At 33.5% G+C, this 17,555-nt stretch overlaps 1 pseudogene; it reads left to right on the top strand.

The window, feature by feature from the left end:
• The first annotated feature begins 1,055 nt into the window (after positions 1-1,055).
• On the top strand, positions 1,056-2,011 carry LOC109452801 (centrin-3 pseudogene; annotated as a pseudogene).
• Positions 2,012-17,555: the final 15,544 nt, after the last annotated feature.

The following is a 17,555-nucleotide window of genomic DNA, read 5'->3' as shown; positions in this document are numbered from 1 at the left end:
GACTTACCAAAGCATTTTCCACGATAATGTGCATTTCTAGATATTGGGGTAATAGTTTTGAAAGAGTGTTTTTCTGGGGGAAAAAACAGGGGGATTGATCAAATGTTAAGACATATTGAATTTGTTAAGCACAAAGAGTGACATGTAATGAAGGCAAAAAGAATTCATAGAAAACCTTCATAAGACTTACATATAAAAATTAATTGCAAATCAAAAAATTTCACTTGAAAATTTATTTCTGGTTTAAAAGAAACAGTGAGCCTGCTACACTAATGTAGGAGTCTGGGTACTCTTTGTTAATACTGAACGAGAAACAAAGTGAATATAAATATACACATTCAATTGTCTTCATCTCATGACAAATCTACATTACTAGAAAACACTTGAACATTCTTTATGGACTGTCCCTCCTAAGACTATGGTAACACCAACTGTGCTACAATAGAAATCTTCTATTCATTCAGCAGAAAAATATAGGAAATGTTTGAGAACTCACAGTCTACACAGAAATTCAGGTAAATAGTATGACTTGTACTATTAATCACTGGAAAAACAGAATGTGAAATATCAGAAATAGTTCTATAGCTCCAGGGCATAGGCCATTTGATATGATGTAATAGTTCTTGAGTGTGCCAGCAGTCAGCTATAAATCAATTTATTACATCATTATTTAGCATTTTAATGGTAATTTTTATATGAGCTATATTTTAACATATTAAAATGCAATTTCAAATATAGAAATTTAAAAGAAACCAAAATGTCTTCCTTGATCTAAGTGTATTGCTCACTAAATATAAGAGTAATGAGGGTACAGAGATTGGGTCTGTCATAAAATAGCCTAGGTTAAAACAAATAAACAAACAAACTGGACTAAATGGGTAGAGCCTAGGTTTAAATAAGTTCCTTTTATTTCTATAGGGAAATAAAGTATGCCTGTATTCTGTATATGTATTGCTGTCATTCTCTCTCTTGACTATTGCAATTTGGCAACGAACACAAGGTAAAAAGGGATAATTTGTGAAAATAAAACATAAAATAGGAGAAGGAAAAGAACAATGGGTATAAGGTGAATAAAGATAAGAGGCAATCAGAAAAAAAAAAGGCTATTCTATTTATGAGATATTTTACAAAAACTTAATGGTCACCACAAAACAAAAATCCAGAGCTGAGACACAAAATATTTAAAAAAAAAGGAAACAGAGAATAAAACAAAAACGTAGAAAACTATCATACTAACGTAGCAGACAAAAACTCAAGGGAAGAGAAACAATGGAGATACAGAGCAACCAGAAAACAAAAGATAAAATGGTTACAGGAAGTCCTCATATATCAATAGTCACCCTAAATGTAAATGGATTGAACTCACCAATTAAAAGACACAGAGCAGCAGGATAGATTAAAAAAACAAGACCCACACGTCCTCCATCCTGGTGTACGGCCCCCACCTCAGCTCCTGACATACTTACTAAAAATTTTGGAAATAACACAAAACTCCTCCTTGCTCTTCTCCTGGGGCCCTGTTTTATGAAATGAACTCGTAGTGGGCAAAACAAAGAGGAAATAAAGAAGAGAACTCTCTGAAGAATAGAAAAAAGAAATTTAAGATGCTTTTGAACTATTGGACACAGACAAAGTTGAAGCAATAGATTATCATGAATTAAAGGTGGCATAAGAGCCTTGGGATTTAATGTAAAAAAAGCTGATGTACTGAAGATTCTTAAAGATTATGACAGAGAATCCACAGGGAAAATAACCTTTGAATATTTTAATGAAGTTGTGACAGACTGGATATTGCACAGAGATCCACGTAAAGAAATTTTGAGGCATTTAAACTATTTGATGATGATGATTCAGGTAAAATAGCTTGAGGAATTTGCAACCTGTTGCCAGAGAATTGGGTGAAAACATGAGTGATGAAGAACTTCAGCCTATGAGACATGAATTTGCTAAAAATGGTGATAAAGAAAAAAATCAAGAGGAGCTCATTGCTATTATGACTAGTGACATTTAAAGAATTATAATGATAAGCTAAGAATGTTGCAGTTATCATCTTATATTCTATTTTGTGCTTGGAGGCATGTTAAAAAAAAACCCACAACTTTGTTCATCTTTCCAAAAAGACCAAAAATAAGCATCTTATGTATTCGTATTTTACTACTGTTAAGTTTTTTGTATGAACAATACTGTTAGCAATCTAATAGTTAATTGCTTTGTATTTATAATACAGTTTTTATATATATAAAGTTTAAAAAATTGAAACGTGGTACACATTCTTTGAAGGTATTTTTATTAAGCCTCAGTAATCACTTTTGTTTTGGTGCACATGTTTCTCAAATTCTCATTAACAAAATGTTTATTTTATTAGTGCTAGAAAAAAAAAAAACAAAAAACAAGACCCAACTATGTGTTGCTTTCACCCATCTTAGCCTCAAAGACAAACATGGGCTCAAAGTGAAGGGGAGGAAGATGATACTCCAAGCAATTGGCATTAGAAAAAGGCAAATGTAACAGTACTTATATCAGACAAAAGATATTTCAAAACAAAATAGATACCATGAGACAAAGATGGACATTTTATAATGATAAAGGGGACAATTCATCAAGAAGACATCATATATATATATATATATATATATATATATATATATATATATATATAAATATATGTATATGTGTATATATCTATCTATATATATAGATATAGATATAGATATAGATATATAGATATAGATATATATTCTCCAATCTGAGAGCACCAAAATATATAAAGCAATTATTAAACAGAAAACTGACAAAAATACAATTTAGTAGGAAATTTAAATACCCCACTGACAGCAATGGATAGATCATCCAGACAGAAAACTCAGCAAGGAAATATTGGTCTTAAGTGATACATTAGATCAAATGAACTTAATGGGTATTTACAGAACTTTCCATTCCAAAATGACAGAATACACTTTTTCCCCCACGTGCACATGGAACACTCAAAAGGGTAGACCGTATGTTGGGGCACAAAACTAGTTTCAATAAATTTTAGAAGGTTGAAATCATATCAGCATATTTTCTGACCATAATGGTATGAAACTGGAAATCAACCACAAGAAGAAAGCTGAAAAAATCACAAATATGTCAAGATTAAACAAAATGACATTGAATAACTATTGGGTCAAAGAATAAATAAAAGAAGAAATCAAAATTTACACTGAGATAAATAAAAATAACAATAAAATACACCCAAATTTTGGGATTCAACAAAAGCAGTAACGAGAGTGAAGTTTATAGCATTAGAGGCCTTCCTCAACAAACAAGAAAAATCTCAAATAAACAATCTAACATTGTACCTTAATGAACTAGAAAAACAAATGAAGCCCCAAGTTAGTAGAATGAAGGAAATAATACAAATCAGAGTGGAAATAAATGAAATAGAGAACAGAAAGACAATAGAAAAAGTAATAAAATGAAGAGCTGGCAATTTGAAAACATAAACAAAATTGACATACCTCTAGCTGGCTTCACCAAGGAAAAAGAGAGAAGACTCAAATAATATCAGAAATGAAAGAAGAGACATTACAATGAACACCACAGAAATACAAAGGATTACAAAAGAATACTATGAAAGGTTATACAACACCAAATTGGATAACCTAGAAGAAATGGAAAAATCCTTCATAAAGGATTGAAAAACCTAAAGAGACCAATCACTAGGAAGGAAATTGAAACAGTAATCAAAACCCTTCCAAAAAACAGAAGTCCAGGAGCAGAACAGTTTCACTGGCGAATTCTACCAAACATTCAAAGAAGATTTAATTTAATTTCTTATATTGATTTCAAGTGTACAAAACAACATAATGATTAGACATTTACACCCCTTACAAAGTGATAAGACCCCCTAAGTCTACTATACCTCTGACATTGTATATAGCTGTTAAAACCGTATATAGCTGTTAAAAACATATATAGCTGTTATAACCATTGACTATATTCCCTATTCTGTACTTTACATCCTGTGCACATATATAATATAGATATATATAATATATTATATAATTATATATATATATATATATATATATATATATATATATATATATATATATATATGGTACCACAAAAGTATATACATTTTAAGAAAGGAAAAAAACTGTATTAAAATTGTAATACAATGAATGACGCCAGCATTCATTTGATTAATGCCATCTTTTGAGTAAACACCATACTACACATTACTATCTTAATTCAATTCAACTTCGAAAAGTAATACATAGATAACATCTGTTAAATTGTGTACATTTTTTTCACCCTCTGTGTGTGTGTGTGTTTGTGTATTTAAAGAAGATTTAATACCAATCCTTCTCAACCTCCTCCCAAAAACTGAGGAAGAAGGAGTATTTTGTAACTCATTTTATAAGGCCAACATTACCCTGAATACCAAAACCTGGCAAGAACAACACAAAAAAGACCAATATCTCTGATGAACACAGATGCAAAAATTCTAAACAAAATATTAGCAAATCAAATACAATGATACATTAAAAATATACTACATCACAATCAAGTGGGTTTCATTCCAGAGGCACAAATATAGTTCAACATATGCAAATCAATCAATGTGATATACCACATTAACAAAATAAAAGATAAAAATAATATGATCAGATCAATAAATGCAGGAAAAGCATTTGAGAAGATATTACATCCATTTATGATAGAAACACTCAATAAAATTAGTATATAGGAAAGTATCTCGACACAATAAAGGCCATATATGACAAACCCTCACCTAATACCGTGTTTCCCCGAAATTAAGACCTGCCCCCAAAATAAGCCCCAGTTAAGATCTCAGCCAGTCGGACACATTTACTACGTTATGACGATGTTCCAGAAGATGACATGACTGTGTTTAAATAAATGTAGATTGCTGTACATGAAAAAATAAGACAGCCCCTGAAAATAAGCCCTAATGGAGCAAAAATTAATATAAGACCTGGTCTTATTTTTGGGAAAACACGGTAGTGCTTATTTTCCAGTTAGGTCTGATTTTCGGGGAAACACGGTATCATACTGAATGGTGAAAAACTGAAACCTTTCCTACTAAGATCAGGAACAAGACAGGGATGCCCACTCTCACCACTGTCATTCCACATAGTATTGGGAGTCCTAGCCAGAGCAATTAGGCAAGGAAAAGAAGGAAAAGGCATCTAACTTGGGAAGGAAAATTAAAACTGTCACTATTAACAGATGACATGATTTTATATATAGAAAACCCTATAAACTCCACAAAAAAACAAAACGAACAACTACTAGAAACAATAAATAAATACAGTAAAGTCACAGGATACAAAATCAATTTGCAAAAATCTGTTGTGTTTGTATAAACTAAGAACAAATATCAGAAAGAAAAAGGGAAAAAACAATCCTATTTATAATTGCAACAAAAAGAACAAAATGCATATTACCTAAAACCATCTACAGATTTAATGAAATGCCCATCAAAATCCCAATGGCATTTGTCACAGAAATAGAACAAAAATCCTCCAATTTGAGCAGAGAGATTAAAGAATCAGGGAAATTGTTGATAGATAAGTTGAGATCACACAGTCTGAGGAAGAGAGAAAAAGAATGGTGAAAAGTGAAGAGAAACTAATGAATCTGTGGGTTACTATCAAATATACCAACACATTCTTAATGGGAGTACCAGAAAGCAAGGAAATAAATAAAAGAGTAGAAAGATTATTTAAAGAATCAATGGCCAAAAATTTCTCAAAAGGTGAAAAACATTAATTTAAACATCCAGAAAGCTCTATGAACTCCAAGTAGGATCAACTCAACAAGATCCTTTAAAAGCCACATCATAAGAAAACTGTTATAAGGCAAAGACAAAGAGAGAATGTTGAAACAGAAGGGACTCACCATGTACAAGAAATCCTTAATAAGTTTAACAATAATTGATCGTCCATCAGAGACCATGGAAGCCAGCAGATAGTGAGTTGAAATATTCAAAGTGATGAAAGAAAAACACCTGTCAACCAAAATTCTATATCTAGCCTATTGGTAAATTAAGAGAGTTTAATATACATAAATGATTATGTTTTAGAAAGATATGTTTGGGTAGTATTATATAATAAAATATTAAAAGTATTTTACCAGGGTAATAGTGGTAACTATCAGTGATAACTAACAGTGACTTTATTATTCTTGCATTTCTAAATTTTATTTAATAATGTACATTTTTATTTAAAATAAGAAATGTTACATAACATACCATAAAACAATAAGCTTGAAATACATTAATGTATAATTTTTCATATACTTTAGGTGGAATATGGATGTTTTATTTCAAGATATAGAAGAAAGATACTGCATTTAACATTCTAACTCAATTAAACAGTTCCTTTTCACAATTAAAAAATTCTACAGAAATAATTTCGTAATCTATCATAACATCAGAATTATTGCAGTTACCTGAGAGCTTAAATAAACTTTATAGGGCTGGTCTTTCTGCCAAATGCTGCTGTAATTTTCTGCTAACACTGGTATACCTGGATTGTCATTTTTCACTTGATAAATTATGTGCTCAAATCGTGCTGAAGATTCCAATGGTTCAATTCCATAAGTGATATTTTCAAACTGAAGGAATCCACTGAATATTAAGAAAGCAATGATATCAAAATCCTGTAAATGATCCCATCAAAGCTATAATCTAAAATGTTGTGAGAAATGATAAATCATAGTAAGAAATATGTTTTAAATCCACTTTCTTTTACTCTATTTTTAGTCCACCATTAGTAAACGAGTTACCACATCTGCCTTAGTTTTTCTCATATATTAAAGAACCAAATATATTGAAAAATATTTTTGTGTTTTCTGTATAGTAGTCACATTCATTCAAGATACTTTAATTAAGTATTTGCTGGGAAACAAGATAATTGTTGAGAATTCCAATAATAAAGTTCCTGTTCTTACAGAGGTTAGAATAAGGAAAAGCATAACTATCAAGTGGATATTGAAAAAGGTTTACATCTATGAAAACCACATTCAGAGAATGCCAATTTTCTGAGTTGACATGAGTAAATTTTGGAAATCAGGCAACCAAAACCAAAACAAAGTTAGAGAATGTTTTATCTGTTCTGGACTTGTTTTCCTCTGATAAACATATTACCTTCCTCTTGCCATTATTAATGATGAAAATCATTGCTCTCTGTCCTTTACATCTGAGGGAACTTTTTTTCACCCATCCCCTCACCTAACTCTCCTTTCACAATAATCAATATCTATAGTCTGTTTCTTTTTTTTCTAATTCCAAATATAAGTGAAAACATACAGTATTTGTCTTTCTCTAACTTATTTCACTTAGCACAATACCCTCTAGGGTCATCCATGTTGTCACAAAAAACAAGATTTCATTCCTTTTTTATTGATGGGATATATATATATATATATATATATATATATATATATATATATACAAATATATATGTATATATATCACATATGTGTATATATGTATATTATATACATGTATATATACACACATATATGTGTATATATATGTTTATATTATATATTATATATATAATATATGTTTATATTATATATATTTTATACATATATTACACATAAATGTCACATCTTCTTTATCCATTCATCTATCAGTGGACACATAGGTTGTTTCCATATCTTGGCTATTTTAAGTAATGCTAAAATTAACCTAGGGGTACATGTATTGTTTCAAATCAGTGTCTTTGTTTTCTTTGGATAAATACCCAGAAACAGAATTGCTGTCTCGTATGGTAGCTCTATGTTTAATTTTTTGAGGAACCTCCATACTGTTTTCCATAGTGGATGCACCAATTTGCAATCCCACCAACAGTGTATGAGGGTTGCCTTTTCTTGACATCCTCACTAGCTTTTGTTACATATTTGTTGATTTTTTTAACGATAGCCATTCTGACAGTTGTGAAGTGATGTCTCATTGTGCTTTTGATTTGTATTTCCTTGATGATTAGTGATGTTGAGCATCTTTTCATTAGCTTGTTGGCCATCTGTACATCCTCTTTGGAGAAACATATATTCAAGTCCTCTGAGGGACCTTTTTAATTTGTTTTATATCTGATACTGGGTGCACCTCAACTGTGAGCATACAATATGTGCCTGTTTAATAACAAATTAATGTCCTTTTCCATAACTATGTGAGATAACTGATAGGTAATGCAACTATAATATATGGGGAAATGTTCTCAAGTTTCCTTTATGGAAACTTTGTTTTCTTCTGCATAGATTTTTTTTTTTCTTTTTTTCTTCAAATTAATTTAATTGACTTTTGAAGGGAAGGAGTGAAGTCATCTTGTAGAAAAGTCTTTAGGTTTGCTTTTGCATCCATCATTAGCTAGCAGGTTGTTTTGGGTATTAGTGCCTATAGCTTAGCTAAGAAAGTAATTCTTTCTGTCCCCATATTTGCCCACTGAATCTCTCACTTTTAAAAAATTAAAGTTTATTGGGGTGACAATGTTAGTAAAGTTACATAGGATTCAAGTGTACAACTCTGTAATACAGCATCTAAAATACCTCTAATCAGGATTCCCTGCAGTGATTTCATTTGAATAGGCACTAAAGTCCAGCTACTAATGTTAATATAAAAATAGTAAGGCCATCATAAAGGAAAAAGCCATCAGATTTGGATTCCCCTTACACCTTCCTAGATTTGTGTCTGCTAGCCACTAAATTTCATTTTAAAGCACATCCTAAGTTTTCTACACATAAATATCATCTAAGATCCTATTACCTGAGCCCAGAACATATGCTGAGTGTTGCAACTGAATTAGGAAAATCTGCAACATATCCTTGGTAATGACAATGCCTCTGAAAAATAGTATAGAAAGGCAAACAAATAAATTATTTATGAATAAAATATATACTGTCAAACATTGTTGATGACTCAAAATGTTTTAAAAGAGTTTAAAATAAGAATGTGTATCATAAATTAATGCATATTTTCAGGGAAAAAAAGGTTTTTGGCAACTCTCCTTACTTTGTACCACCTAGGTGCTCGTGAACATTATCTTGGCCTGGGTTTCAGCTTATTTCTATGTACAACAATCAACCATATAACATGTCAATTAATTGGAATAAAACATTTACATTAAAGTGCAATTATGGAACAAACATATCTCAATGGTAATGATACCTCCACTGCAATAAAAAAAATTTGATAATAGATGTCTAAGACATCTGAGTATTACCTTAAAATATGAAGAATCAGAATGCAAAGATCCAGTTTCTTTGAATGTATAAACCAAAAAATTCTGGGATAAGAATGAGCTAAGTAAAAAAATAAAAAATTTATATGAATATAAACATTTAAATAAAAATAAATGTGAAATATGTAAGAATCATATAATAATATGCTTTAATTAGAGTAATTTTAGTTTGGTATAACAGTTTAAATTCATAGAATTGATATATCGGAGAGTTGAGGCTTTCTAAACACTGAAATAGACTACAAATCCTCTGTATCAGACATCTGTGTGTATGTCTGCATATGTCTTCATTCAACAAATATTTACTGAGTGCCTACTATCTGACAGATCCTCTTTTAGGCACTGGGATATAGCCATAAACACAAGACAAAATCGCTGGTCTTCATGATAGTGAGGCATACATACTGCTAGCATTTCAGGTGATGATAAAAAAGGCCTGGGTGAGGGAGGTTTGTTGCAAAATGTGCATGGAAAGCTCACAGATATTATGATACATTAGATGATTAAAAACTTGAAAACAAGTCCAAGGATTTGCACAGGAATGTTATTACATACAGAGTTAGGAGAAAATGCAAAGACCCTGGGGCAAAAATATGCTTTGTGTATACAAAGAACAGTTAGGGGGCAATATGCCTAAAGTAGAGTGTGGATTGAAGACAAGAGACAGTAAGAGATGGTGTCACAGAGATGAGAAACCATTGGAAGATTTTGAGCAGTAAATGACAGGATCAGGCTAATATTTTAATGGAATCAGACTGAACACTGTGTTGAGAATCATTTGCAGAAACAGAGAAACCAGTGAGGCTACTGGTCATCCAGGTAAGACATGATGGTAGCTTGAACTAGGATAGGAGCAGTGGTGGAGGTCCAATTCTGGATATACATGAAGACAGAACTCATGAAAAAGTAATAATCCACTGAATGTGGGGGGGGGGAAGGGAAGAGAGGGAAGGGAAGGGAAGGGAAGGGAAGGGAAGGGAAGGGAAAAAGGAAAGGAGAAAGGGAAGGAAAGGAAAAAGGAAAGGAAAGGAAAGGAAAGGAAAGGAAAGGAAAGGAAAGGAAAGGAAAAAGGAAAGGAAAGGAAAGGAAAAAGGAAAGGAAAGGAAAGGAAAGGAAAAAGGAAAGGAAAGGAAAAGAAAGGAAAGGAAAGGAAAAAGGAAAGGAAAGGAAAGGAAAGGAAAGGAAAGGAAAGGAAAGGAAGAAAGAAATCAAGGATAACTCCAAGGTTTTTGTTCTGAGAAATTGGAAAAAGAGGGTTGTCATTTACTGAGATGATTTTAGAAAGGATAAATTTTGGGAGGATCTGAAGTACATTTTGGATATGTTAAGTATGAGAATCTTACTAAACACTTGGTTATCAAGTAAGTAGTCAGATAAATAAATATGGTGTTCACTGAAGAGGAATAAAGTAGAGATGTTAAGTTTCGGAATAATTAATACATAAATTGTATTTAAAGCCAAGAGACTGGCTGAAATAACCAGGTGATTGAATATAGCTGGGGGAAAAAAACAAGATTCAAGAATAGCAGCATGGAGTTCTCTGAGATTGGAGAGATTAGTAAGAATATGAAAAATAAACAAACAAAAAAACCGAGGAAGAGTAAGAACAATGGTAAGAGTTAAACAGGAAGTCTGTGGTATTCTGGAAGCCAAATGAAGAAACTTGTTTTATGGAGGAGACACTAATCAGCTCTACAAAATGCTGTCAATTGGTCAAGAAAACTTAAGACTGAAAAATAACTGGCATTCAGAAACATGAAGATCATTGATCATCTTATCAAAGAAATGTTAATGGAGTTGTAGAGACATTAAAGACCAAAATGAGTTTAATGGTCATAAATTAGGTGAGAACAGTCATGAATTAAATGAGGATAATTTTCTTCAGTCTTGTTCAACTACAAAGATGCAGGGGGACAAAATACATTTGTTAAACATATTTTCAAAGAGGCAGACAGAGAGGAGGCTGTTTGAGTCCATTTAGATGAAATGTTGAAAAAAATACAAATTAGGAGACAAAAAGTAGATTGTTGCCTGGAGTGGTGGTAGGAAACAGGGATTAAATGTGAAACGGCATGAAGAAGCTTATGTGGGGAATGAAATGTTCTAAAATTGACTTATGATTCATGGTTGCAATACAGCATAGTTATTAAAATTGTTTAATTATAGACTTGACTGAGTTTTATGATATATATAGTGTACCCTATAAACTTGTTAAAAATAAATACATATATAATTAACACAGTCATAAGATGTTTGCCCTAGTTGAATTTCCCACCAATAACCATTTAATGTGTAACTATGTTTGAGTCCCATCAGGCATATTTAACATGTATCACATTTCTTGGGTTCAGTCGCTTTATACTAAATTGAAGATTTACAAATATGTAGCTTATTTCTTAATTTGAAAATAAAAAGTTGGATAATTAAAATGCAACATTCTCATAGATCTAACATTCAAGACCTAACAAATCCTACACTGTAAAGTGATTTATTAAACAGTCTATGTTAAACTTCATTCTTATATTTAAATAGTAACCAAAACATTTGAAAAATAAAGTCTAAGCTGTAAGGGAAAATCATGTTACCGTTTTGTGAGATGCAGAGTGTATGGTTTTTCATCAATTGTAATGACATAAGTAACCTAAAACAAAGCAAATAAATAAAGATAACTTAGTAAATCAGAAATACATAAATTTATGTCAAAAAGACTCTATCCATTTAAGAAATTAAAATATTCTTCAGAATTTATTATTCTAAATGAGGAAAGAAAAAAAAAAACCCTGAGAGACTGAGCTAGTGAATGATGCAGCAGCTCCAGGAATAAGAGCTCTAACACAACACGGACTGAGTTTTAATAACAGCATCCAGGAATAGGAAGTGACTCTGTGGATGTTTACAGAGTAAGTCAGTGGACTCTGTCCACAAAGGCAGACAGACATCTATGCTAGCAAATTCACAATTCCTTTTCAAGACAGACCAATTTCAAGAAAGATCTGTGATTTTAAAGGAAGAGAGTCTGTGAGCTTGGGAGAGGGTAGTGCTGTTTATGCCGGGAAATACCGAGGAAGTTCAAGAAGCCCACAGACTCAGAAGACGAGATTTATTAAACAGTCTGAGACCAAATAATTCAGAACTAAATGTGTAACACTGGGCCTGGCAAGTATTCTTTACATTCCCTTGAGAATTACACCTTTTTCTCTCTTCCTTCTCCCAAATGTAGTAGGTCTCCCCAGTGCCCTCAGGCCACAAACCTCTTCACCTTTTTGCCAAGAGATTAAGGGTTCTGTTATCATAAAGGAGGTAGAAAGATGAGTTTGAGTAGAGTTTCTGCCTGATGTTCATCCAAATCTTCAGAAAGAAATCTGTTAGTATAATTTTCCCACAAACTTCTAGAAAAACCAGTAAGTATTTGAAAGTAAATAGCAAAAGTTTGCCAAACTTATCATATATTACTGATGTAAGAATTAATAATGTTTTCAGTGGCATATAAAACTGAAAACAACAAAAGAACAAGACAAACAAATGAAGAAACAAAAACTCATAGACACAGATAATAGAGGGGTGAGGGGGTTGGTAGAGGCGGATTAAAGGGATCAAATATATGGTGATGGAAGAACTGACTCTGGGTCGTGAACACAAAATGTGATATGTAGGTGATGTATTACAGAATTGTATACCTGAAACCTATGTAACTTTACTAACCATTGTCACCCCAATAAACTTTAATAAAAATAAAAGATAAAAATAAAAAATAGAAGAATTAATGACATAGCACTTAAAAATTTAAAAATACAAAACAGATCTGAAATATGCCCCACAAGAGGATGCTATGATGACAGACATAAACTACAAATTTCCTACAAGAAAAAAAAAGATGTGGGAAACAGAGTTTTGAATACAAATTATCCCAGTATGCATCTATAGAACACTGTATAAAACAACTCCTTAATATATAAGTCAGATGGAGTCAGATGCATGATTTGAACTTGGTGACATTCAATTAAAAATCAGTAACTAAAAGATCTCTAGAAAAATCCCAAATAGGCACACTTCTGAATGTCCCATGGGCCAATGGAGAAATAACAAGGGAAATTAGAAAACATATTATATTAAAATATTACCAATGCATGTTATGTGAAATTCATACAATAAAGTGACATTAGTGAAAATCAGGATGAGAACCATCAAAAATTCTCTTCTACATAAATCCAACAGGAGAACTGGAAAAATTGTTAGACTCAGCTTCTTCAGGTTGCTAAAAATTAACCAAAGGCTTGTTGTTCTAGAAGTATTTATTCAAGAAAAACAACTGATCTTGGTAAAAAATATTAATATTTGTGGGATTTGAATTTGCCATAATCTCTTCTTCCATTAGTTGAAAATGAATAGACAGTATTTGCGGTAAATCCTAGCAGAGTGGAAACCTCTGAAAAAAGCCAGATGTAGCTGGAGCATCTTCAAAATCTCATTTCCAGGGAAATGTCATGATTTGACCTACTTTGTGGTTCTCAGAAGACCCACTTTTGGCTCAACTGTATTTGCCCTAAAGCAGATCTCACACCCAGTGTAAAAGCCTTTTCCCAAAGTCATTTGTTGAAAACAATTACACACTTTCTTTTTTTAACTTCATGGTTGTCTGAGGCAGTAAAGAATAGTAGGACACACAGTAAACCAACCATAAAATTTAAAGGACAAACTGTAGAACTGGATGTTCACATGGAGCTTTGGAAAACTAGGACAAATTCTGGGCGTCCAGACGTCATCAATATGGCACCGTGAGGTGAGCCTCTGGAAATCTCCCCTGGAATTTACAACAAATTCAAAAACTATAACTCCAAAAAAGACTCCATGCACAGCAGACAGTCAAGACGAAGAGTCTCACTACTGAATTTACCTAAAGGTGGGCAAATTGCAACAGCAGGGGAGGAGGGAAGGGAAAGGTGCGGAGAAAGGGGCGGCATTGGCACAGGACGCAGACCTAGCTCAGTGTTGCGAGCTCGCTGCATCCTGGAACTACCGCAGCAGCGGGAGAGGGAAGAACTCGGGCTGCTAGGGCTCCGCTTATGGCCCACAGGGCTGAGGGGACAGCAGATAACACGGCTGAACCCAACGCTCACGGCAGAGACCAAAGATTGAGGGAAGAAGGCTGAAAACAGTGGTTTAAGCCCTCAGTGCCGAGCAGAGAACGGACGCCTTAGGCACTAAGAGTAACCGCCCCCTCCCTACCCTCCCAGAGCTCGCCCCGCCGGCACCTGCCCAGTGCTAGAAGCAGAACAGTAGCAATGTCAGATCAAAAGAACAGAATATTTGCAGTTCTGAGAACTTTGATCCACAGACACAGACTCACAGTCCAACAAGTTCTGGCAAAGAGGAGGGAGCTGTGGAAGCAGGACCGGCTGCAGTGGTGGTTGCTGCCATTGCTCTGGGGCAATTCTCACAATTCACCCCACCTCTGTCCCCACCTAACTGGGTGGATCCCTGCAGGAGTAAACAGAACTGCTGAAACACACCGGCTCTGAATCCGATGCAGGAAGAGCGTGGGAACTTCAGAAGCTCTCTGCATCCCCACTGAGACATGGTGCCCTATGAACCAGGCAAACTGTTAACAGAAGAGAAGCCCACCTTCCAGGGAATCCCCCCATTGTGTGAGAAGCTGGAAGAGTGCAGAGAAAACATATCAATACAGAGTGAGAGAGAACAAAAGGCTGCAGTCAGAGAGAAAATAAAACATTCTACCAACATGAAAACAAAATTTTCAAACTATTGAAAGAGAAAAATTATGAGCCAAGAATAACATACCCAGCAAAGGTATCTTTTACATATGAAGGAGGAATAAAGACCTTTCCAGACATACAGAAGCTGAGGGAATTTTCTAATACACGACCTGCACTACAAGAAATACTAAAGGAGGCTATTCGACCACCATCAACAGGGACAATTTGTGGCAACCAAAACACAAGGGGAAAGTAAAGGCCTAAACCAGAATATGGGAATGGAGAAAGTAGGCATGCTGAAGAAAATGGAATACTCTAAATATCAAACTTTCTTTTACATAAACTTAAGGGTAACCACTCAAAAAAAAAATAAAAAATAAAAAAAAATCCAGAACTGAAATATATACTGTAAGAAAAAAAGAAACAAAGGGAAACATCATAGAATACCACCACACAGAAATAATAGAACACAACAAAAAGGCAAAGAAACAATGAAACGCAGTCTTACCAGAAAAATAAAGATAGAATGACAGGAAATCCTCACATATCAATAATCACCCTAAATGTAAATGCACTGAACTCACCAATAAAAAGGCACAGAGTAGCAGATTGGATCAAAAAACTAAACCCAACCATATGCTGTCTCCAAGAGACACATCTCAGCTACAAGGACAAGCATAGACTCAAAGTGAAAGGGTGGAAATTGACACTCCAAGCAAACGGTACCCAGAGAAAATCAGGTGTAGCTATACTGATATCAGATGAAATAGACTTCAGGGTGAATATGGTAACAAGAGAAAAGATGGAGATTTCATAATGGTAAAGGGGACAATACAGCAATAAGACATAACAGTCATCAATATTTATGCCCCCAATCAGGGAGCTCTGAAGTATACCAAGCAACAACTCACAGAACTAAAGGGAGAAATTGACCAAAACACAATTATGCTAGGGGATCTAAATATGTCATTGACAGCTATGGATAGATCATCCAAATAGAAAATAAATAACGAAATAGCAGCCCTGAATGACACAGTAAATGAAATGCACATAATTAACATTTATAGAGCACTTCATCCTAAAACATCAGAATCAGACTATACATTTTTTTCTAGTGTACACGGAACATTCTCAAGGATAGACCATATATTGGGACATAAAACTAACCTCAGCAAATTTAACAAGATTGAAATCATACCAAGCATATTCTCTGATCACAAGGCTTTGAAATTGGATATCAAGTGCAAAAGGAAAGCAGGAAAAACCACAAATACATGGGGATTAAACAACATACTTTTAAAGAACGACCGGGTCAAAGAGGAAATTAGAGGAGAGATAAAAAGATACATAGAAACAAATGAAAATCAAAATTCATCCTACCAAAATTTTGGGGATGCAGCAAAAACAGTTTTAAGAGGGAAATTTATATCATTACAGGCCTATCTCAAGAAACAAGGAAAATCCCAAATAAATAACTTCATGTTAAACCTTAAAGAACTAGAACAAGAAGAACAAATGAAACCCAAGGTCCGGAGAAGAAAGGAAATAATAAAAATCAGAGCAGAACTAAATGAAATCAAGAACAAAAAGACAATAGAAAAAATTAATGTGACAAAGAACTGGATCTTTGAAAAGATTAACAAAATTGAAAAACCCTTGGCTAGGCTCACTAAGATAAAAAGAGAGAAGACACTCATAAACAAAATCAGAAATGAAAAAGGGGAAGTTATCATGGGCACCACAGAAATACAAAGGATCATCCAATAATACTATGAAGGATTATGTGCCACCAAATTTAATAACCTGGAAGAAATGGACAAGTTCTTAGAAACATATAGCCTTTCTAGGCTGAACCATAAAGAACTGGAAAATCTAAACAGACCGATCACCAATCAACCAAAACCTTCTCAAAAGCAAAAGTATGGGACCAGATGGCCTCACCAGTGAATTCTACCAAACCTTCAAAGAGGATCTAATACAAATCCTGCTCAAACTCTTCGAAAAATTGAAGAAGGGACAGTACACCCTAACTCATTTTATGAGGCCAACATTACCCTGATACCAAAACCTGGTAAGGACAACACAAAAAAAGAGAACTACAGACCAATATCTCTGATGAATACCGATGCAAAAATCCTAAACAAAATTCTAGCAAATCGAATGCAACAATGCATTTAAAAGATTACTCATCACAATCTAGTGGGGTTCATCCCAGGGGCAAAAGGATGGTTCAACATCCGCAAATCCATCAACATGATACATAACATAAACAAAACAAAGGACGAAAATCATATGATTATATCAATTGAGGCAGAAAAAGCATTTGACAAGATAAACAATCATTTACGATTAAAACACATAACAAAATAGGTATAGAAGGAAAATACCTTAACATAATAAAACCCACATATGACAAACCCTCAGCTAATCTCATAATTAATGGTGAAAAACTGAAGCTCTTTGCTCTACGTTCAGGAACACAACAGGGCTGTCCCCTATTACCTCTGCTTTTCAACATAGTGTTGGAAGTCCTCGCCAGAGCAATCAGGCAAGAGAATGAAATAAAAGGCATCCAAACTGGTAA

Source organism: Rhinolophus sinicus, chromosome 16 (assembly GCF_057876585.1).
Source record: "Rhinolophus sinicus isolate RSI-liver-muscle chromosome 16, RSI-T2T, whole genome shotgun sequence".
In the NCBI taxonomy this organism is placed as follows: Eukaryota; Metazoa; Chordata; class Mammalia; order Chiroptera; family Rhinolophidae; genus Rhinolophus; species Rhinolophus sinicus.
This window is presented reverse-complemented; position numbering and strand designations above follow the sequence as displayed.